General features: G+C 40.3%; 1 pseudogene; it reads right to left on the reverse strand.

The window, feature by feature from the left end:
• Positions 1–369: 369 nt before the first annotated feature.
• Positions 370–8,262, reverse strand: LOC113017233 (zinc finger protein with KRAB and SCAN domains 8-like; annotated as a pseudogene).
• Positions 8,263–23,180: the final 14,918 nt, after the last annotated feature.

The following is a 23,180-nucleotide window of genomic DNA, read 5'->3' on the forward strand; positions in this document are numbered from 1 at the left end:
TTTAAAGCCACCTACTATCTGTCACATTGTAAAATCATAAAGTTGTCCAAAAAAAAAAAAAAAACAGAACAGGCTTTTCTCAGCAGCACACTATGTAGCAAATATTAAAAAAAGGAAAATAGAGGCCGTTACAAATTATATCTGAATTTATATAGTTTAATTCATCTGTCAAAACACTCAGCATAAGGTACACAATGCCCAGCTGAAAACACACGAGTTGCCCAAGATTCAGATAATTTATAGAAAATGTAAATTTTTGTGATATATATCGTTGTCGGGACGATAAATCTCTTATATGGGTATCTGAGATTTTGGTCACATCGCACAGCCCTAGTTAAGTGTGTGGTTGAGTAAAGAAAGGAGCCAACATGATATCGGAGCCTTCATTTTAATCCAATGAACAGAAGAACACAGTGCTGACAATTTTGAAAAAAAAAAAAAAAGAAATAGGGGGTAAGTCACAGCCGTCCCACATTTTCTAAGCATGAAACTTTAACCAGTATGAATTCTCATCATGTGCTTCTTTAAGTTTGCGCTCTGATTGAACTTTTTTCCACAGCTGTTACAGCAATATGGTTTCTCACCTGTGTGGATTACTAAGTGACGGTCCAGTGCAGTTTTATCTGCAAATGGTTTCTCACAGTTTAAACAAACATACGGCTTCTCACCTGTGTGACATCTTATATGACGCTCCAGTGCTGCTTTCAAGAGAAAACCTTTCCCACAGGTGCTACAAGAATACCTCTTCTCCCCTGTGTGACGTCTTATGTGAGTTTTCAATCCTGTTTTCTGATTGAATCGTTTCCCACAGATGCTACAAGAATATGGTTTCTCACCCGTGTGAAGTCTCATATGTGTAGGCATGTAGGCTTTAGAGTGCATTTTTTTTCCACAGATGCTACAAGAATACATCTTCTGACCTAGATAACTTGTTAAATGATGATCCAATGCAGATTTCTGATCAAATCTTTTCCCACACGTGCTACAAGAATACATTTTCTCACTTGCGTGAATTTCTAAATGTGCAGAGAGGCAGGATATAAACTCGAAAGTTTTGCCACAAGTTTCACATTTTAGGGACATTTTCCTTTCAGTTTTACGTTGGCTCTCTTTGCCTCCTCTTTTACTGTGACGTCTCTTTCTGTAACGTCTCCTTTTCTTCAGCTCTTCATTTCTAGTTGATCCTGAGTCCACATGCTGGCTTTCTTCATGATCTCGGCTCTCTGGTTCAGGAGAGCTGTGAGAAAGGAGCTGCTCACTGTTTGGTTCTGGCTCACTGTGGGAACTTTCCTCATAAGATTGAGTCACCATGAAGGTATCAGCCTCCTGCTTCAGTCCAAGTTGCTCTTCCTCCTGACTGCTGCAATGTTCCTCCTGTTCCTCCTTAATCTGTGGAGGCTCTGGGTCCTCCTCGTCCAGGCTGGAGTTTCTCTCTTGGGTACAGACTTGCTGGTCTGCAAGAACCTCCTCCTCACAGACATCCTCCTGTAGGAAGTCTGAGAGGAAAAACAAACTTTTGAGGAAATATATTATAAGATAATGCAGGAAGGTATACATACACACAACAGTGATAAAGAAAACAAAAAACAAAGGCACAAGTAAGATTGACACTGTCAAAGAGAGTACAAAAACAATGCTCGGTTTTCCATCTAGCTTCACCTTCCAGACCTCCTGCCTCCATCATCCCTGGATCACCCAGGATGGACTCACTGCTCTCGCTCATGCCATCAGGATATTCACCCGGACCTCTCTGACCACAGTTTTAAATGTTCAACTTTTTTTTTTTTTTAACTGCTGTCCAACATTAATTTGTAAATGATTTACTAGCAATCTTGTCAAAACAAAGTTCTTTACTTGGAGCACAGTTCTACAAGAAAGGCAGTGGGGAGAGGGGACACTTGGGCAGTACATTTATCACGGCATATAATGTCCGTATCAGAGCATCCATCCATCCATTCGCTTCCGCTTATCCTTTTCAGGGTCGCGGGGGGCGCTGGAGCCTATCCCAGCTGTCATAGGGCGAAAGGCGGGGTACACCCTGGACAGGTCGCCAGTCTGTCGCAGGGCCAACACACATGGACAGACAACCATTCACACTCACATTCACTCGCACATTCACACCTAGTGACAATTTGGATTAATCAATTAACCTATCCCCACAAGCTGCATGTCTTTGGACGGTGGGAGGAAGCCGGAGTACCCGGAGAGAACCCACGCAAACTTGGGGATATAATGTCCGTATCAGAGCACTGGCTATGAATTTCAGACGGATGAGGCCTTAACTTAGCAAAAAAGTTATCAATTGTTCTTTTCATCTTTTCTCATTACCCACAGCTACATCCACTTCTGTTAGGCCTAGGCTACTCACTAGGGCTGTGTATCGTCACTGATTTCTATAATCCATTTCTTTCATTTCTGATCATGTGAGACTTCGTCAGAGGTGTGAGCATCACAGCAGATGCCTTTGAGTCAAAGTAACTGAGAATAAAACACAGAAAAACATGAAGATTTTCCTGACCTGGCTTTTTATAGGCGATAACCGCCTGAAAAATATTCTGCAGTAGATCAAAAACTGAAGAAAACCATTAATCAACATACAGTGGGGCAAAAAAGTATTTAGTCAGCCACCGATTGTGCAAGTTCCCCCACCTAAAATGATGACAGAGGTCAGTAATTTGCACCAGAGGTACACTTCAACTGTGAGAGACAGAATGTGAAAAAAAAAAAAAAAAAATCCATGAATCCACATGGTAGGATTTGTAAAGAATTTATTCGTAAATCAGGGTGGAAAATAAGTATTGATATCATGATAATGTTTATTAAATGTGAAATGTAATTTTGATCTTTTGCTGCTGGTTCAGTCAGAAACCTGCAGCAAACAAACAAACAAACAAACAAAGACAAATACGTAAACACGGAGACGCAGAATGTCGGCGTGCCCATGTATGTCATGTCGGATGAGAAAGCCGACATCTCACTGATTCTGATGTGTACGTGGGTCTGCGCTCTGTGTTTAAGTCTTTGTGCAGAATCAGGGCACCTGCTTTCATTCACTGATTCAGCTGTTTGGTTTAACCAGCTTTAACCTGAGATTGTGCCGTTTTTGGCTAAAAACATTTATACTCGATTCAGGATTTAGTTAATCGATATGCTTTTAGTCACTTTCAAACACAGACGTGAAGGACTACAGGAATATCTGGACCACGGCCAATGGGAGAGGTCCCACGGTTTAGACCACGATATGGGCATAAGGTGTGTCTGTTGTTGACCACACAGAGACTTTCACAGTTGCTGAGACTTTTTTTCTTTTGTACTGAACAGCTGGTTGCACTGGTGCGACCGAATTTTTTTAAGTCACACCACTGAGAAATTTGGTCGCACTCTAGAGCCCTGGTTTTACATACCTATTCTGTGTAACTTTATCACAGGTTTGCAGATGGTCTCCATCAGTGTGAGTCGCTCTTCATCAGTCCAGACGATAATGCCTTCAGCCTCCTGCTTCAGTCCAAGCTGCTCTCCCTCCTGACTGCTGCAGAGCTCCTCCTGTTCCTCTTTAATCTGTGGAGGCTCTGGGTCCTCCTGGTCCAGACTGGAGTTCATCTCCTGGTTACAGACCTGCAGCTCATCCAGACCCTCCTCTTCCTCACAGTCATGATGATGTGGGAGGTCTTGAGGTACAAAGAAACAAAAGACCAATAACCAATAATGTAATGATACAAAAACACATAAAGACACATGTTTAATATCAAAACCTGAATAAAAGGTGATCATTTACACATGGGACACAGCCTATAGCAATGCACATCATGTTTTAAACAAGCTATAGTTCAGCCTCTTTGTTACGGGTCCCAAGGATGAAGACCACGATGACAATATGTTACCTGTAAAAGCAGGTGAAGAGCGGAGTAAGGAAGACACGATGCGTCTCTGCTTTCCTCCAGAACGTGTCTGAGTCTGATTTATTTCACACAAATAAATGCTATAAAACACTAAACATGAGCTTTCAATATACTGTTCAGCTGGTTCCTCATTCACATCAATTACATTCACTTATTTCACAACATCAGTGAAATATACTCTTTTTAACTGGTTCAGTTTCTTAAGTTCACACTTCTTTCCATAACAACTACATTCTTTTATCATATCAATAAACACATCACATTGTCTTCTGCAGTGTCTTACTGGCTAAACAGTTCTATTCAATAACAGCATTGGTAAATACATTACATTTGTTCCCTCCAGTAATTTACTGGCAAAATCACTATTTAGTGCATCATGAAACACAGCTTGTTTAATTAACCCGTGAATGCCTCTGTTAGCTACACAGAGTTGCTCAGAGTGCTTGTGTTACACTAGCTAATCTACTCAGTCACTTTCAACATAACTATTAACATTCACATCTCACAGAACTGATTTGATTGGAGCATTACAACACGTTTGCACAGAGCATAGGAGCGCACTGACTCTGCTTCACGAGCGCTCCACCTAACGAGCGGGCTCGCGGTGCGGTCGCACGGGACACTCCTCTGGTTTTCTCCCGCGTTTACATGTAATTAACTCGGGCGGACCGCCTTAACTCTCCCATTCACGTTAACGTGGGTAACCATGGTAACAATAAACAACATTTTCGGTGCGAGCACCATTTACCGACCTGTAAAAGCAGGTGAAGAGCGGAGTAAGGAAGACACGATGCGTCTCTGCTTTCCTCCAGAACGTGTCTGAGGAAGCAGCGGAAGGTGGGCTCCACTTACTGCACCCCCAAACCCCGGAGCAAGCACCAAAGTTCCGCCCTCACTGCTTTCTAACATAAAATGAATCCCTATTACATGGATTTTCTATCCTCTTAAAGAACTGAAAATAAATACATATAGCAATGAAAAATGTCCCGTTACATGAGTGTTTTACACAAAATAACATTAATGTGGTCATTCCCTCACAGGGGTGCCACATCTTCTTAAAAACACAATCTGGACCCAACTGTTCTGACCGATTACAGGCGAATTTAGAAGCTTCCCTTTCTTTCAAAAGTTCTGGAGAAAGTAGTCCATTTACAGCTGCAGGCCCACCTTGATCTTAAAGTGATCTCTGGAAAGTTTCAAACAGGTTTTAAATAACTGCACAATAACTGCTTTTAAGGGTTTTAAATACATTCTTTTAACTCTGGACTCGGGCAGCCCTGCTGCCCTCTTGTTGTTGGACCTGACAGAAGCTTTTAACACAGTTGAGCATGATATCGTGTTATCCTGGAATCATATGCTGGCTAAAAGGGTCTGCTCTTCAGTGGTTTTGGCCCTACTTATCTGGAAGCCCTTTTTATGTCAACATGGACCCTTACAGCTCCAAAATAGCCCCTCTTAATTATAATGTACCTCATAGTGATGGGTCGTTCGCGAACGAAATGGCTCTTAGAGCCGGCTCTTTGAAGTGAACGACGTGAGCCGGCTCCTTATCGCGAGCCGTCACGCGTTTTTTTTTTTCCCCTCTTTTCTTTCTCTCAACCTCTCTCTCGCACTTTTTTCCGCTTCACTCTGCACGCGAGTCTTGTGCTTTACGCTGGGCAGAGGGGGGAGGGGCGGTAGTTACACTAAGTAGCACAGGAACGGATCCAGAGGGAGAGAGAGAGAAAGAGAGCCAGGGACAACAACGTCACATACATAAGGTATAGTAATCATCCACAACTATTTTCGGTTGCAGATGATAAAGGATTCAGAAAGTTTATTCATGCAGGCCCATATGACAGATAATGTGCATGTTTCTTTTTGTTGTCATATTATAATTTATATTTAATTGTGTTGTGGTTTGCAGTGTTTTGTGTTGTTTCACTTTAAATTTGTAAAAGGAAAAAGCGGAAAATTTAAATAGTTAAAAGTTGAAATGTGAACAGTTGATTTTTGTATTATATGATTTATTTATTACATTTTTTGTGGAGTGAATAAATAAAAGTATATTTACGGTGGCCCCTAGAGACAAAGTACGTACAAACTCCAAAACACGTAAAAACTCAGAAGCACATAAAAACTCAAAACACGTACAAAAGACAACAGAAGTGCTTCAGGATGCTGGGGGCAGTGTGGAGCTTTTGTTATCTTGTGGCTACACAAGCCAGCAAGTACCAACGACCGGATTTGGTGTGTGGTAGTAACAGGTAAATGAACTTTTTTTTAAATTATTTGAATATATATGAGTGCCTGTGTATAAATACACAAACAATACACACATGCTTTCAATTGTGTAATTTAAGTGATCTAGTAGCTCTGCTTTGGAAGTTCAGTTCATGCTAGAAATGTGTTTTATATTTATATATAAACATATATAAATAAAACCACTTTTTTTATGTTAGTAATTCCTTTTGTGCACAATTTCATATTATTGTTAATAATAAATTAATTAAAGCAACAAAACAACCTGAAGAGCTGGTTCGGAGCCGAAAGAGCCGGCTCTTTTTAGTGAGCCGAACCGAAAGAGCCGGATCTCTAAAAAGAGCCGGAAATCCCATCACTAGTACCTCAAAGCTCTATTTTTGGTCCTGCCTTGTTTGCACTGTATATGTTGCCACTGGGGTCTATTTTCTTCCTCCCTGGGACGTCTGCAAGTTGTTCAAAATGCTGCACCAAGGCTTCTGACCAAATCCACTAAGTATTCACATGTGACAGTGTTGCTAATACAGCAGCACTGGCTCCCAATTCAATTAAGAATCAATTTTAAGATTCTGGTTCTGACTTTTAGAGCTCTTCGTGGACAAGCACCAGCTTACATTATTGAACTTCTACAGCCTTTTGTCCCTAGCACAGGGGTGGGCAACTCCAGGCCTCGAGGGCCGGCGTCCCTGCAGGTTTTAGATATGTCCTTGAACCAGCACAGCTGATTTAAATGGCTAAATTAGCTCCTCAACATGTTCTGAAGTTCCCCAGAGGCCTGGTAACGAACTAATCATGCGATTCAGGTGTGTTGACCCAAGGTGAGATCTGAAACCTGCAGGACACTGGCCCTCAGGGCCTGGAATTGCCCACCCCTGTCCTAGCAGGGGCCATATGTTTAGGGCCTGCTTGTTATACAACATGCAAGGCTAAGAACTAAGGGAGACAGAGGTTTTGCCAGTGTGGCCACAGACTGTGGAACTCTCTCCCTCTGAGCTTAAGATCTGTGGAGTCAGTAGTCTCTTTTTTAAAAACTAAAAACACATTTTAGAATTGCTATTGGTTAATTTAGTCTGTTTTGTTTTATGCCTTGTTATTTAAGACAAAAGCACTTTGATCTTTTGTCTACTTGAAAGGTGCTATATACACAAAATTCTTTGAAAGTCATTTTTTCAAATGACTTGAAGATTTATCTGCCTATCTATCTGCAGAGGAGCTCGAGAAACTTCCAGTATAACTTAAATCTCACGTGTGGGAGCATTTATAATATACTTACATAAAGCTACTTGACACAACTGTTATGATTTGGCGCTGTATAAATAAAACTGGATGAAGGCAACACAGCCTGTTAAGAATGTCTGAGCCTATCACCTTTAATAACAGATGCCATTAAAACAGTTTTCCATTCAAAATAGAGATTTTTCTTTTCCTCTGAATTCATCACCAAAGTAACAGCGTCCTGCTCTCAGCTAACATCGGCTTAGAGACATCGTGGAACAACATGTCCATAAGATAAGATAACCTTTATTAGTCCCACACGTGGGAAATTTGTTTTGTCACAGCAGGAAGTGGACAGTGCAAAAGTTATGACGCAAAAATTAGAATACAATAAGAGTCTAATTACTAATACGTTAGTTATAAAAAAATTACGAGAAAAAAGATAAGAAAGAAAGAAACTCAGAATGAGCAGAGCTGCTGTAACATACCTATGATGTGTGAGTTTGTCGGGTTTCCGGCTGATATCCAGCAGTCTGTGCTGACGGTTGATCTCCTCCTCATACTGGACGATGGTTTTTTTTGAACCTCTGAGAAGATTTCTTCACAAACAGCAGTTAGTCTCTCCTTGATGAACTCTCTCAGATACTGAGCTGAACTCATTGCTGCTTCAACTCAGGCTGAGCGGATCGATACAAGCATCGATGGGTTGTGCCATCAGATCCACACTTGCGTTGCTGTCTCTTCTGTGTCGAGGGTTCTAAATGTGAGCCGACTAACCCGAAACCAGGAAGATTTTTGTGAAGAGCTCTTGTGGCGCTTGTTGATGACGTCGTCCCGATTCCCCAAACGGAAGCTGCGTTCATGTCCCAGTGTAAAACTAGGACTTGTGACCTTCCTCCGTATACCTGCTTTTATCCAAATAAAATGGATCGTGTTTTTAAACAAACTTGTTGAACTTGAAGAGTTTTCTTCTTCTTCGGCCATGTTCTCTTAATAATGCACACACTTGGTGGTTGATTACTTTTCCCGTTTCTTTTATTGTTAGTAACACAAGAGGGAAAACCATACATTACTTCAGCAGTTCGCGCTTTGGAACAACAGGAACAGGAAGTGATCTATAATCACCAAAATAAAATCCTTTTCAAAATAAAATGACAATCAGAAAACTTCTTTCACAACATAAAATAAATTAATATATTTAGGCAAGGCAAGGCAAGTTTATTTGTATAGCACAATTCAACAACAAGGTGATTCAAAGTGCTTTACAGAGACATTAGAAACAAAAACAAATAAAAAGCATGATTTAAAACTGATTAAAACAAGCAAAAAAACTAACTAACTAAACACACACATTTCACACCTGTTCGTGCGATCTGAACCCTTATCGTAAGGGGAGCTACCAGTCCTTCTGTGGACGAGCTACTTTCTATTTTAAATTCCCTGAATTTAAAATACTCTCTAGACCCAGTCTAGACCCAGTTGGGGAGCTACCCAAAGCTCTAAACCCACTTAACAAACAAACAAACAAACAAACAAACAAACAAACAAACAAACAAACAAACAAACCAGTATATAAAATCAAAACAGATAAAATCAGAAATAGATAAGATCAGTAGTTAGTGTAAGTTTTGAAATTTAAGCTTAACAAACAAACAAAACAGTATATAAAATCAAAACAGATAAAATCAGAAATAGATAAGATCAGTGGTTAGTGTAAGTTTTGAAATTTAAGCTTAAAAGTGTGGATTTGGTGCTTTATTCAAATGCAGCTGAGAATAGGTGAGTCTTCAACCTGGATTTAAATAAACTGAGTGTTTCAGCTGATCTGAGGCTTTCTGGGAGTTTGTTCCAGATATAAGGAGCATAAAAGCTGAATGCAGCTTCTCCGTGTCTGGTTCTGACTCTGGGAACTGATAAAAGACCGGATCCAGATGACCTGAGGGATCTGGAAGGTTCATACTGGGTCAGGAGGTCACTGATGTATTTTGGTCCTAAACCATTCAGAGCTTTATAGACCAGCATCAGAACTTTAAAGTCTATCCTCTGACGGACAGGCAGCCAGTGTAAAGACCTCAGAGCTGGACTGATGTGGTCCACTTTTTTGGTCTTAGTGAGGACTCGAGCAGCAGAGTTCTGAATGAGCTGTAGTTGTCTGACTGATTTTTTAGGTAGACCTGTAAAGATGCTGTTACAGTAATCAAGCCTACTAAAGATGAATGCATGGACTAGTTTTTCCAGGTCCTGTTGAGACATCAGATCTTTTATCCTTGAAATATTCTTGAGGTGATAGTAAGCTGATTTTGTTATTGTCTTAATGTGTGTTTTTTCTAAGTTTAGTCATTTAGTCATGAGAACACAAATCTAACACCCCCCCTTGTTCTCATGCTGTTAACCCATAGCATCTTATGCGTTTCCAAAGAACCATTTTTGAAACCCTCTGAGTCTCACTCTTGTAACTGGTTTTGTTAGTATGTCTGCAGCCATTTCTTCTGATGGACAGTGTTCAATGCAGATTTTCCTTTCATTTACTGCTTCACGAATGAAGTGATATTTCACATCAATATGCTTTGACCTCTGTCTGTTCACTGGGTTTTTACTCAACGCAATGGCCCCTTGGTTGTCCCCAAACAGTTTAGTACATGTGTACCTTTTTCTGTCCATGCCGTTTAACAGTTGGGTTAAGTACATGCTTTCCTGAGTAGTGGTTGCAAGACCAATGTATTCAGCTTCACATGTTGAGAGTGCCACTGTAGGCTGTTTCTTTGTTTTCCAAGATATTACTGGTCCCTCTTTAGTAAGTGCAAAACAGTAGCCTGTTGTACTGCGTCTGTCTTTTACAGAGGATGCCCAGTCAGAGTCACTGTAAGCAATTAGATCTAGATCCTCACTGCTTTTCTTAAAGATCAGTTCAAAGTCATTTGTGCCTTTTAGGTATCTGAGGACTTGTTTTGCCATTACTAAGTCCTCTCTCGTGGGTTGAGCTAGTGTTTGAGATAGTCTGCTAACAACCCAACTTATATCTGGTCTCGTACATGTCATGGCATATATCAAACTGCCCACTATTTCTCTGTACTCTCTTGAGTTAACAGTCTCATTTGCATCACTTCCTCCACATGTAGTAGTGTCCGTTTTTAGTTCACACGGTGTGGATCTGGGTTTGCATTCAGACATCCCAAAGCGTTCCAACATTCTTTGAATGTACCTCTTCTGATTCATCCTGATTTCACTCTCTTTTTGTATAAACTGTATCCCAAGAAAACTAGATATTTTCCCCAGGTCTTTCATGTTAAACTTTGACCTCATTGTTTCTTTGAATGTGTTTAACATGTTAGTATTGCTAGCCGCTATGATTAAGTCATCTACTCAGATGATAACCAGTAGGGTTTCATGTCCAATGTCCTTTCTGTATACACAGTGATCAGAAAGGTTTCTTTCAAAGTCATTTTGTTCAAGGTAGTCATTCAAGAGTTTGTACCAGTTTCTACCTGATTTAACCCGTAAAGGGATTTCTTTAATTTGTACACCAAGTTTTCTCCTGACTCTGTTTGCTCAAAACCTTCTGGTTGTTCCATGTATATTTCTTCCTCAATGGGAGCATGCAAATATGCAGTTTTAACATCCATTTGGTGGATAATAAGATCATTCTGGACTGCTATTTGCATTAGTGTTCGCACAGATGTCATGTTTGCTGTTGGTGCAAATGTCTCTTGGTAATCTATTCCTTGTGTCTGGTTGTAACCTTTTGCTACAAACCTGGCTTTGAATATTTGTCCTCTTTTTCTAGTAAAAGGCACCTCCCCATTTCAAAGAGAGTTCTCCATTGCCTCTCAGTTGTGCCATTCTGATGGGGAGGATATGGCGCAGATGTCTCATGCTTTATACACTTTTCCCTTAAAAGAGACTGGAAGGAACTGCTTGTGAACTCTGTGCCATTATCCGATCTAATGCACTTAACACTGCCGTATGGTGCACAGTCAGCTAGAAACTTTGCTGTGGCCTCTGTGGTGTCACTTTTCTGTTTTAGAAAGTAAACTGACACTGCCCCTGAAAAATCATCCGTAAATAATACTTTGGCCACTTGGTTCAATGGGGCCGGCTAGATCAGTGTGCACCAACTGTAATGGCTCACTCGCTTTTGGGTCGCTTTGTCTGTTTCTGTTGTTAGTGAATTTCCCTTCTGTGCACACATTACAATCTAGCATCCCACTGCCTGTGATTTTCATGCCATCTACAACATCGGGTAGCTTTAACACATCACTAACATTACAATGTCCTAAAATTTCGTGCCATGTTTTCACATCACAAGCCAGATTAACAGTGTCACAGGACATCATGTCATTGTATGATGTTTCATTGTTTACCGTTTTCAAATAGTAGAGTCTGTTGTATTCTTCGATGGAGAAGACTGTCCCATCTTTGTTCACCAGTTCATTCTGTCCCTTCTTGAAGATCACCTGTGCTCCATAGTTTGTAGCTGCCTTCACTGAAAATATGCTCTGAGGGTAGGATGGGATGAACAGGGCGTCTCTCAGTGTGATGGTGGTACAGTGTCCTTGTATGTCCCGTAGAGAGACGTTGGCATCTCCCCTCTTGAGTGCGACGTTGTTTGTCCTGGATCCATCAGCGAGCTCCATGTAGTGTTTCTCAGGATCAAAAGTCTCATCAAACTTCATGAACTTGTTCTTCTCCGTAATGATGTGTGAAGTCGCACCACAGTCCACCATTAGTCCTTCTCTCATTATGTCAGTAGGCAGAAGTCTTTGACTAACTTTAAATACAAAAGTCTGCTCTTCTTTCTTGCTCTCTAGTTTTACTACAGTTAGTTTTGCGTCATCTCTGTACTTGGTTTTTCTTCTACATGTCTCATCACTGTGTGTCGAGCTTCTATGGTAGCTACACCACTTAGGTGTTCCCTTTTGGCGACAATCTTTTACAAAATGTCCTCGGTTTCCGCATCCATGGCAGGTGATTGATGTTAAATCAACCTTCATCACATTATCCGCTTTTACTTTGTTGTCAAATTTCTCGATTTCCTCATAACTTCGTAGGTTGCTTTTGAACTGTGTGAATGTTAAATCTTCACTGCTTTGAGTTGTGTGAATAGCAAATTGCTTGTAAGCTTCAGGAAGCCCCTTTAGAATCATAGCGATAATAAGTCCATCACTGATGACTTCTTTTGCATTTCTTAGGGAGGTCACTGCTTTTTCAGCTCGGATAATATAATCTGTCACTGTCTCATCTGGTTTCTTCTGTAAAGACGTCAGCTCTGTGTACAGTGCGATGATTCTGGGCTTGCCTTTACTATCGTAGTGGTCACGTAGTATTTTTAAAGCTTTTCTTCCATCGTCAGTCGCATCTCTCATTACCAGTGCAAGGCTTTTATCATCAAGAAACTGTATCAGTTCAGCGTAGCATTCAGCATTCTTCTCTGCATCTGGGTTAGTGGCTGATAATATAGTGTCCTTTAGACCAATGATCCGCATGTGGCCGAGAAACTTTGCCTCCCAAAGTTCGTAACTGTTTTCGTCTCCGTTGAACACTAACCTCTGCCATCTTCCTCCTGTTGTGTCACGCCTGGGCCCATAACCTGTTGAACTTGAAGAGTTTTCTTCTTCTTCGGCCATGTTCTCTTAATAATGCACACACTTGGTGGTTGATTACTTTTCCCGTTTCTTTTATTGTTAGTAACACAGGAGGGAAAACCATACATTACTTCAGCAGTTCGTGCTTTGGAACAACAGGAACAGGAAGTGAAGTAATCTATAATCACCAAAATAAAATCATTTTCAAAATAAAATGACAATCAGAAAACTTCTTTCACAACATAAAATAAATTAATATATTTAGTCATGAGAACACAAATCTAACAAAACTAAAAAAGTTGATTTGTGTTTGGTAAATGTAAAAATTCTAGTAAAGTGTTTAAAAGCTTCCGGTAATGGCGGCAAAGTGAGGAGACCCGTGCTTCGCGTGCTCAGTTGTCTTTTTCATTAAATACTCTCTGTAAATCCAAAATAGAACTTACGTTTTGACATAGTTCGTTTGGGAACATAAGAGAACGCTAACATGCCTAAAAAACTGAACAAGGACAAACAAAAAACTACGTTTGAGGCACAAGACGAAAGCGGGGTGGAGGAAGGGCAGATGGATGCTATGCATGAACACGAACAAGAAAAGCAACCTGCAAACCCAGAAATGCCTTCTACCTTGGACTTATTAAACGCTATTCGATTGCTCAAGCAAGAGTTCCATACTGAAATGGGTGGTATTATGTCAGCAATAGGAGCTGTTCAAGTTGATATACAAAAATGTGGAGGGCGAATTGACGAGGCTGAAAAAAGAATCTCCAACGCAGAGGACGAAATCACCTTATTGAAAAATGATATGGAAAGCCTTGAAAGACAGCCCAAACTTCTATCTAAAAAGGTGGAGGATTTGGAAGGAAGAAGTCGGCGTAATAACATCCGAATCCTCGGCATCCCTGAGAAAGAAGAAGGTACAGATCCACGTACTTTCATGGAGAAGTTTATATCGGACATTTTGAAAATCCCCCCTCCTGTCCTGGAAAGGGTGCACAGGATAAACACAAGGCAAAGCTCCATTGCAAACTGATCGAGAACTTTTATAATTAAGTGCTTAAGTTACAGAGATCGAGAAGGCATCATGAAAGCCGCTAGGACGACAAAAGAACTGACAATAAGATAGCCTTCCTGCCGGACCTGCCTGCAGAGACATACAGACAGCAGCGTCAGTACGATGGTGTGAGGAGCTGCGGGAGATTGGATTGTGGAAACATCGGATCATTTATCCAGCGAGGCTGCTTTTGACCAACGAGGAACGTACGCATGTATTCAATACACCAGCGGATGTGGATGCCTACATTAAGAGCCTTAATCAAGTACAAGATGTTTGATAAGGTATATGATGGTAGATCACTAACTCTGTTCTAACTGTATTTACGAACCATAATGGACTGAACAATTTATTATATTGCCAAAGGGTTGTTATACAATGCTGGGCTAGACATTGGTTGTTTTGTTCTCTTAATAAGAGTTACTAGTAATTTCACTTATTGTGTCAAATCTGTGAGAGTAAAAACTTGACAAGGTGGATTTATTTCTATTGTTATTATCTTTTTTTTGTTTCTTTAGTTAAATTCTTTTAATCAATTGTAATTACTCTAACAACTGTTGCTAAATGCGGGTGAACAGTTCCTCGGTTTAGGGTGGACATGTTCCAAGAAGAGGACGGAAGTATTTTTGGGGTTAAGGGATGCCTGTATGTTCTTACACAGGCTGGGGTGTGGGAAGGGTTGCTCTCTCAAATCTGTAAATGCTTAACATGGTACAATACTGTTCTTTTGTGTATATATATGTGTGTATTTATTTAATAGTATAGTTTTAACATAAGTGAATATATATGGCAGAAGTCTTGATTGACTGTGTTTCTTGGAACTGCAGAGGTCTACGTAAGTTAGTAAAAATAAAACAAGTCATTAGTAGGATTAAGAAATTAAAGGCCAAAATTGTGTTCCTACAAGAAACTCATATGCTAGGCAGTGAGACAAATAGAATGAAACATAGATGGCCCGGTCAAATCTTTTCAGCGCCTTACTCCTCCAATTCCAGGGGCGTCATGATAATGATTCACAAATCTATACCTTTTCACGTTGAGCATGTGCTTAAGAATTGTAATGGACGTTTTCTAATACTACAAGGTAATCTACTATCTACTAGACTAAATTTAATTAATATTTATGGCCCAAATGAAGATAATCCAAACTTTTATAGCAATTTATTTCTTAAAATTTCAGACTTGCAAGGTAAATGTATAATTGCTGGGGACTTAAATTGTGCTTTGAACCCACAGAAGGATAAATCTTCAGGCATGGATAATACTCATAATAGAACACAAAAGGTGATCAGGCAATTTATGAAGGAGTTAAATTTAATTGATATATGGCAAGATCAAAATCCAACCAAATTACAATATTCTTGCTGGTCAGGTACACACAAAGTGTACTCCAGAATAGATTACTTTCTGGTATCAACTGAGCTGGATCACTATATAAAAGATTGCCAGTATAAGGAAATAATAATTTCGGACCATGCAGCCGTTATTTTGACTTTCATAGAACCAAAACTGATCAAAACTCTGATTGAATGGAGGTTTCAATTGAAGTGGATGCAGGACAAACAGTTTCTTGAGTTTTTAGGCAAGCAAATTAATGAATACTTTGAGCACAATTCAGATCAAACATTGGCAAGTGTGAGATGGGAAGCCTTTAAGGCATACTTAAGAGGGCAAATTATAAGCTATTCTAGTAAGAAAACAAGAGAAAGAAACCAAAGGATAAAATATCTGGAAGAAAAAATAAAAATGTTAGAAGAGATCAGCTTTCAATCAGGTCAAAATAATGAGCATATTGTAAAAGAATTATTACTATTGAGAACGCAATACAATGAAATGACAAGTGAAAAAGCAGCTGTAATTTTATTGAGATTAAAGCAACAATTCTATGATCAAGGTGAAAAACCCAGCAAACTCCTGGCTTGGCATATAAAAAAGCAGGAATCTGAAAAGGCAATTACAAAACTTGAAACTTCAAATGGAAATATCATAGTAGACCCATTAGAGATAAATAATGCATTTAAAATGTTTTATGAAACGTTATATAACTCTGAATTCAACAATGCAACTAGAATGCAATCTTTATTTCTAGATAAACTTGATATACCAAAAATTTCAGACAAAGACAAAGAAAATGTTGACAGGCAAATTAGTATATATAAAATTATAGATGCTATAAACTCTCTAAATGCTGGTAAAACAGCTGGTCCAGACGGATTGCCAATTGACCTTTATAAATACTTCAAAGATAAATTAGCACAGCCCCTCTTAGATATGTATATAGAATGTTTTAATACTGGTAATCTTACTGACTCATTAAGGGAGTCCCTGATAATACTGCTTCCTAAACCTGGAAAACTAAATAACAAGTGTGAAAATATGCGCCCTATAAGCTTAATTAACACAGACACTAAAATTATTTGTAAAATTCTTGCCAAAAGATTAGAAAGTATTCTTCCAGTTATTATAGGAGATGATCAAAATGGATTTGTTAAACATAGACAGGGTTTTCATAATGTAAGACGAGTCCTCAACATTCTTCATAATCAAAGTGAGCAGGAAGATACAGCCATTCTTTCGCTTGACGCGGAGAAGGCTTTTGATAGAATTGAACGGTCATATCTCTTTGATGTCATTGTTAGATTTGGGTTTGGAAATTTATTTCTGCATTGGATCAAGCTATTACATTGTCACTCTGTGGCTCAGGTTCAGACAAATGAGATAATTTTTGTACCATTTGACATTAAAAGAGGGTGCCCGCAGGGTTCACCTTTATCTCCACTTTTATTCCTTTTAGCTATTGAACCGCTGGCAATAGGTGTTAGAACCAGCGGACAAATACAAGGTGTTAGGATTGGTAGAAAGGAACATAGAATTGCTTTATTTGCTGATGATGTCATATTATTTTTAAAGCAACTAAAAACTTCTGTGCCCGCTATAAAGGATTTAATAGACCAGTTTGGGGCCTTCTCAGGGTATAAAGTTAATGTAACAAAATCATCATTAATGTTACTTAAACAAGGGTATAATCAAAACGTAAGTCAGAATATATCTGGCTTTACTGTTAATTCTGAACTCACTTATCTAGGTATTAAAATAGCTCCTTCATTAAAAGATGTGGTGGTACTTAACTATAATACAATTCTACAGAAAATTTCCAAAGATTTGGAGCGTTGGATAAGTTTACCACTATCTATTATTGGAAGGATAAGTGTTCTTAAAATGAATGTATTACCTAAACTGTTGTATATGTTTCAAAATGTCCCACTGGCTCCTCCTGCTGGATTGTTTACTAAATTAGCATCATTAGTCAGAGAGTTTATCTGGAACAAAAAGCATCCCTGCATTCGCTTGTCTTTGTTGTATCTTCCCTTTGATACAGGGGGGTTGAAATGCCCCAATTTTTACTGGTACTATCTGGCTATTCAATTAAGGACAATAATGTTTTATTTTTCATCCCAAAATACCCCGTCATGGGTGAGGATGGAAGCAAATTCTCTTAAAATGCCATTAAATTTGTAGAAATGTTGCTATTCCAAGTGTATTCTAAAAATCTTAAACTAACAGCCCATCAAATTAAGTGTATGGATTATTGTACATTACAGGCAAAACGTATGATTGCATTAAATTGGAAAACATCAGATCCTCCTGCTATTGGTGCTTGGATAAATTCTTTGGCACAGTGTATGGCAATGGAAAGGATAACGTACTTTCTCAAAAACAAGTTAACATATTTTGATGAAATTTGGATGCCATTTAAAAACTTTATAAAAGAAGTAAACATCGGACAACTCATGTAGGAGTGTGGATGAGGAGAAAATTGTTTAGTATGTGCTAGCTATTTCTATTGTCTACTTTTTTTTCTCTCTCCTTTCTTTTTTTTGTTTCCTTGAATATGTATAAATGCCACATATTGTACAAATGTATACATATTATATGTGGGGCTTTTTTGTTTTTGTTTTTTAAAAAATTATTTTGTTGTTTGGAAGAGAGCAGGGTGGGAGGTGAGGGCGGGGGAAAAGGGTTCCTATTACAGCAGCATATTATTGGGAAAACAAACCTTTGTATGTTGTTGCAAAAGCAATAAAATTTATATTTAAAAAAAAAGTCTAAATAAAAAAAATAGGTGTAAAATATTAGTAAGCTTATACAGCAATAATAATACTATATTAGGTAACTGAATTTGAACAAAATAAGGAGAGATGCCACTTACTTTTGTAAAAAAAAATAAAACAAAATAACAATAATAAATAATTCTGACACATATAAAAAAAGTGTTTAAAAGCTGTTCTGTTTATTTAGAAAAGAAACGTCCACTTCATATGGTGTCAGGGTCCTGGGACTGGGCGACCCAGGATCCCTGAGCAGTCATGTATTATATTATTATTATTATTATTGCTGTGTATTTTGGTGTTGCTCCCCCTTCCCTGTGCTTGTGTATATGTGTGTGTGGGTGGCTGAGCACTTGTTTATAGGCGGCGTCAGGCCTGGAGGGTGTGGCCCTGCAAGGGGACTGGCCACACCCGAAGCCACACACCTGCTGCTGATCAGGCCTCGTCGGGGGAGCTACTTAAGAGAGTCTTGGAGCTCCCACCGACGCGGGATCATTCCTTGAGACTCCACGTTAGTCGTCCCATTGAATTGAGTTAATGTGTGTAAGTGTATGCCCGCGGTTATTTGTGTCCTGACGGCTGCGTCTATTGTTTCCCGCAGGAGGAGCGTGGAAGGCACAAAGAGCAGCGAGCACCGGGGGGTGCTGACACGGGAGCGGAGAGCACAGAGACACGAACTATTCACGCAGAGACACGACACGGGAGTCTGGGAGAACACGGGGATTTATTGTTGTTTTTGTTCCACTCTGTAAATAAACACACTGTTTATACATAGAGCACCGCGCCTGGGTCCTCCTTTCCCCACACCTTCCACGGTGTGCCATGCCGCACCGTGACATATGGAAAGACACTATCACGCTTATATACAGTTGAAGACTATATATCTTATTTTTACACTGGAACGTGAACACAACCCACATTTGTGGATCTGTGGGACGTTGGCAAGGGGAAATTTGTCTCAATTCGTAAGTGAGCAAGAGGAAAGTTGTGTGTTTGGATAAATTGGGTGGAGTTTTTGTTGTTGTGGGCAGCATGGTGCCACAGTGGTTAGCACTGTTGACTCCCAGCTAGAAGGTTCTGAGTTTGATTAAACCATCTGAACTTTTTAAATAAACATCTTAACTTTCTGTGTGAAGTTTGCATGTTCTCCCCGTGGTTGTTCCGTACCCCTCGGGGTATTCTGGATTCCTCCCACAGCCCACAGATATGCAGTTAGTAAGGTCAGGTTAATTGGTGGTGGTCGCTGTGTGTTAGTTTGATCAATGACCTGTCTAGAGTGTGCCCTGCCTTTTGCCATTGTTACCATGGAAATGGATTGTATTTCACTCACATTTGCAACTAAAAAAAACAGACCTACAATTGAAACGTATTTAGGAGCCACATGTGTATAAAAAGTCTGATAATATTAAGCCTACGCACACTGCAAGGGTAAAAGTAGCAGTGATGATAACACTGGGACAGTTTAACATGGAGCTGGAGTCAGTTTACACCACAGTGAGGAGCAAAGAGGTCAGTCTGAGAGAAACGTTTCTATGTTTCTGGCAACATAGAAAACAGTGCTTTTCACCATGAAAACATTTACTGGTAAAAAGCTAGTGGAAGTCCTTTATCAAACCACCTGATCAACCAACAAACTTTGCAGCTGTTCCATCCACTGTTGTTTGTTTTACACAGCAAAACATCTGGAGTTAGCCTCCAGTGTGCTTTACTAGACCATATTTATTTCAAGGCTTTTGTAACATTTTTCAAATTGAAAGTGAAATAATATAAAATACTATGTTAATTAAGTTGTATTAATATTAAAAGAAGAAGAAAAATGGCAGAAATGATACAAATGCAGCATTGTTATTTGACAAAAATTGTAGTGGATGTCATTTGTGGACCTCAATTTTTACAGATTTAACCTCCTAAGATCAGAACGTTTTCATGGCATACATTTTTAATTTCTCTTTGCATTTTGGGCTGATTGGGACCTGATGAATGTAAAAACAAAGACTGACGTGATTTTTATAAACCTAACAACACAACAGTCAATTGATATTCTCAGGTATGGAGGGGGAAGTCAGCAGGAGGGGTCATAGTAGGAGTTTTGCCAGAAGAGAGGAGTCACATTGACAGGGATCATCCCTGAGGCTATCACACAAAATGCAAATTTACTATCACATTAAATATGAGCAAATGTAGAGAATAAGATCCACACCTCTTCTGGTGCCATGCACTTACACATCCTCATCATCTGAACTGCTGTCTTACTGTCCCTCCATCATCTTCATCATCCTTCAATGCTTCTGTGTGAGTCCTGGAAGTCTAAAAGATCATGATATCACACTTAACTGGAACCAAACTTCTTTCTTTTTGTTCCGCCTGTTCCGTTTGGTTCTTTTGCCATCAGAATTATTTTCTAAAGGCCAAGAAAGATGCCCAATGGGTTTACTTTACCAAATGGACCATCCCGGCCTTGCCATATTGGTCTACTTGATTGACCTTTGTTTTTATTGTTTATTTTATTTTATTTTCACTTGCTACACACACAGACATGACTGGGGGAAGGAAAAGAGAGAAAGAAAGAGAGGTAGGGTAAAAAAAACAGTGGGGAAGAGGAACGGTGATAAAGGGCAAAAAACAAAAACCAAGAAAACAAACAGACAAAAATACACACATTAATCACCTGGATCACCTGTTGAGAAAGAAAAAAGAGAAAACAAGCAAAAAAGAGAGCAATATAATAAACAACATCATCGCGATGATGTATGTGAATATAACAGTAAATACTAAATGTTAAACATTATTGTGCAGCACGTAAGATCGACAGCGCACGGTGTGCTTTGAGGTAGGAGCCAAAAAGGGTGTAGTTTGTGGGTGTGAACACCCGTGTGTACACCTGTGAGCATGAGCGCACTTGTTTTTAAAAGGTTCCTTCATGTAATGATCTGCTGGGGAGCCATAGCCGCGTCCTCCGGGACATTAAGCAGGTATGGAGGAGATCCAGGCTCCAGATATCCAGAGGCCCTCAGAGCACAAGAGACCAAGGAAGACCAACAGAGGGGCAGCTGCGCCACTGTCCCAGAAAGAGAAAAGCAGACCGCCCCGACTCTGCAGCAGCAGAGATGCCCCAATCGGATGGCAACTCCTCCTCCCAGCTCCCCCACCCCAACAGGCAACAGAGAGTGGGGGGGTGAAGACTCCAAACCGCCCTCCGCCCGCTCATATGTAGTGTTGATGCATGTGTAAGGTGCATTTAAAACCCAGGAGGGCATGGAGCTACCTGCCAGAGAGCAGCAGGTAAGTGCATAGCCCCTCCCGAGAGCCCTCAATGTCTACGTGTATTTAAAATTGAGAGGTGGGCAATGGCGCCAGGAGTGAGGTTGTACACCCTGATGGTCTTCTGGATGCCATGTAGCGTGCCCACCTCCAAGGTCCAAGGTGTCAGTAATGTGAATGTCTAAGTTGTGGGATAAAATTGAGGCACAGGCAGCCAGAAGGGGACAGAGGGGGGGATGCCTCCCCTGCACCCTGGTGACACACCTTTACCCCAAGGCCCTGCATGTGTGGGTGATTGTGGTGGAGCAGGACAAGGGAGGCAGCAGGAGATGGCAAGGGAAGGAAGAGAGGGGCAAGTGGCCCCTCCCTTGGGCCAGCTCCCCCGCTGACCCCAGTAGGCACTCCGATACTCTGCAACCCACCAGGGCAAGGGGGTCCAGGCCCATCCGGAATGGGGCCCAGTTCAGCAGCACCGCCCGACCCACAGAGCCCGAAGCAGCCCACCCGACCCCACCACAAAAGTTCATGATATGTCTAATATCATGAATTTTTCCGCTCTCCTGAATATTTCTTGAGCATGGGATAAGTGTGGGTTCAAAGTGCATTTTAAGTCTAAGTTACCTCTAGACCAGGGATGTTACAGTGCCCAAAGCGATGACTACTTCACTGGTACATCATATGGAAGCCAACAGCACCCTAACCCTAATAAATATTTCTGATCTTGTAACAGAGTATGAGAGGGTTAAATTGATGCAGGTGCTTCAACTAAAAGTCCACACTAGTGTGGGTTAGGTCCCATAACTGGTTGTTAAAAACCTCACTATACTATATCAAAGTGAGACAAAGATAGAGCGATATCAAAATCTATGAATCCCACGGGTGTGTGTCTCCATCGCTATGATTGTTTCCAAGATCTTAGTACTGACTATGGGTGGGTTTCAATAATCGATTTATTGATTCAAATCAATTTTAGCTTTAATAATGAAATATTGATTCATTAAAATCGTGAATCAAATTTTAAATATACATGTACTTTGCCAGAAATGTCAGAATCTCAGTTTAAACCTGACTACAACAACCACGAAACATGGTTTCCGCAAGAAGACGTAAACACAGAGCGCGGACCCAACGTATCAGAATCAGTGAGGTGTTGGCTTTCACACCCAGCCGTTGGGGCTGAAAGCCGAAACCTTACAGATTCTGATGTTCAATTCAATTCAATTCAATTTTATTTATATAGCGCCAAATCACAACAAAAGTCGCCTCAAGGCGCTTCATAGATACAGAGAAAAACCCAACAATCATATGACCCCCTATGAGCAAGCACTTTGGCGACAGTGGGAAGGAAAACCTCCCTTTTAACAGGAAGAAACCTCCGGCAGAACCAGGCTCAGGGAGGGGCGGGCCATCTGCTGCGACCGGTTGGGGTGAGAGAAGGAAGACAGGATAAAGACATGCTGTGGAAGAGAGACAGAGGTTAATAACAGATATGATTCAATGCAGAGAGGTCTGTTAATACATAGTGAGTGAGAAAGGTGACTGGAAAGGAAAAACTCAATGCATCATGGGAATCCCCCGGCAGCCTACATCTATTGCAGCAAGGGAGGATTCAGGGTCACCTGGTCCAGCCCTAACTATATGCTTTAGCAAAAAGGAAAGTTTTAAGCCTAATCTTAAAAGTAGAGATAGTGTCTGTCTCCTGAATCCAAACTGGAAGCTGGTTCCACAGAAGAGGGGCCTGAAAACTGAAGGCTCTCCCTCCCATTCTACTTTTAAATACTCTAGGAACAACAAGTAGGCCTGCAGAGCGAGAGCGAAGTGC

Source organism: Astatotilapia calliptera, unplaced genomic scaffold (genome assembly GCF_900246225.1).
Source record: "Astatotilapia calliptera unplaced genomic scaffold, fAstCal1.2 U_scaffold_1, whole genome shotgun sequence".
In the NCBI taxonomy this organism is placed as follows: domain Eukaryota; kingdom Metazoa; phylum Chordata; class Actinopteri; order Cichliformes; family Cichlidae; genus Astatotilapia; species Astatotilapia calliptera.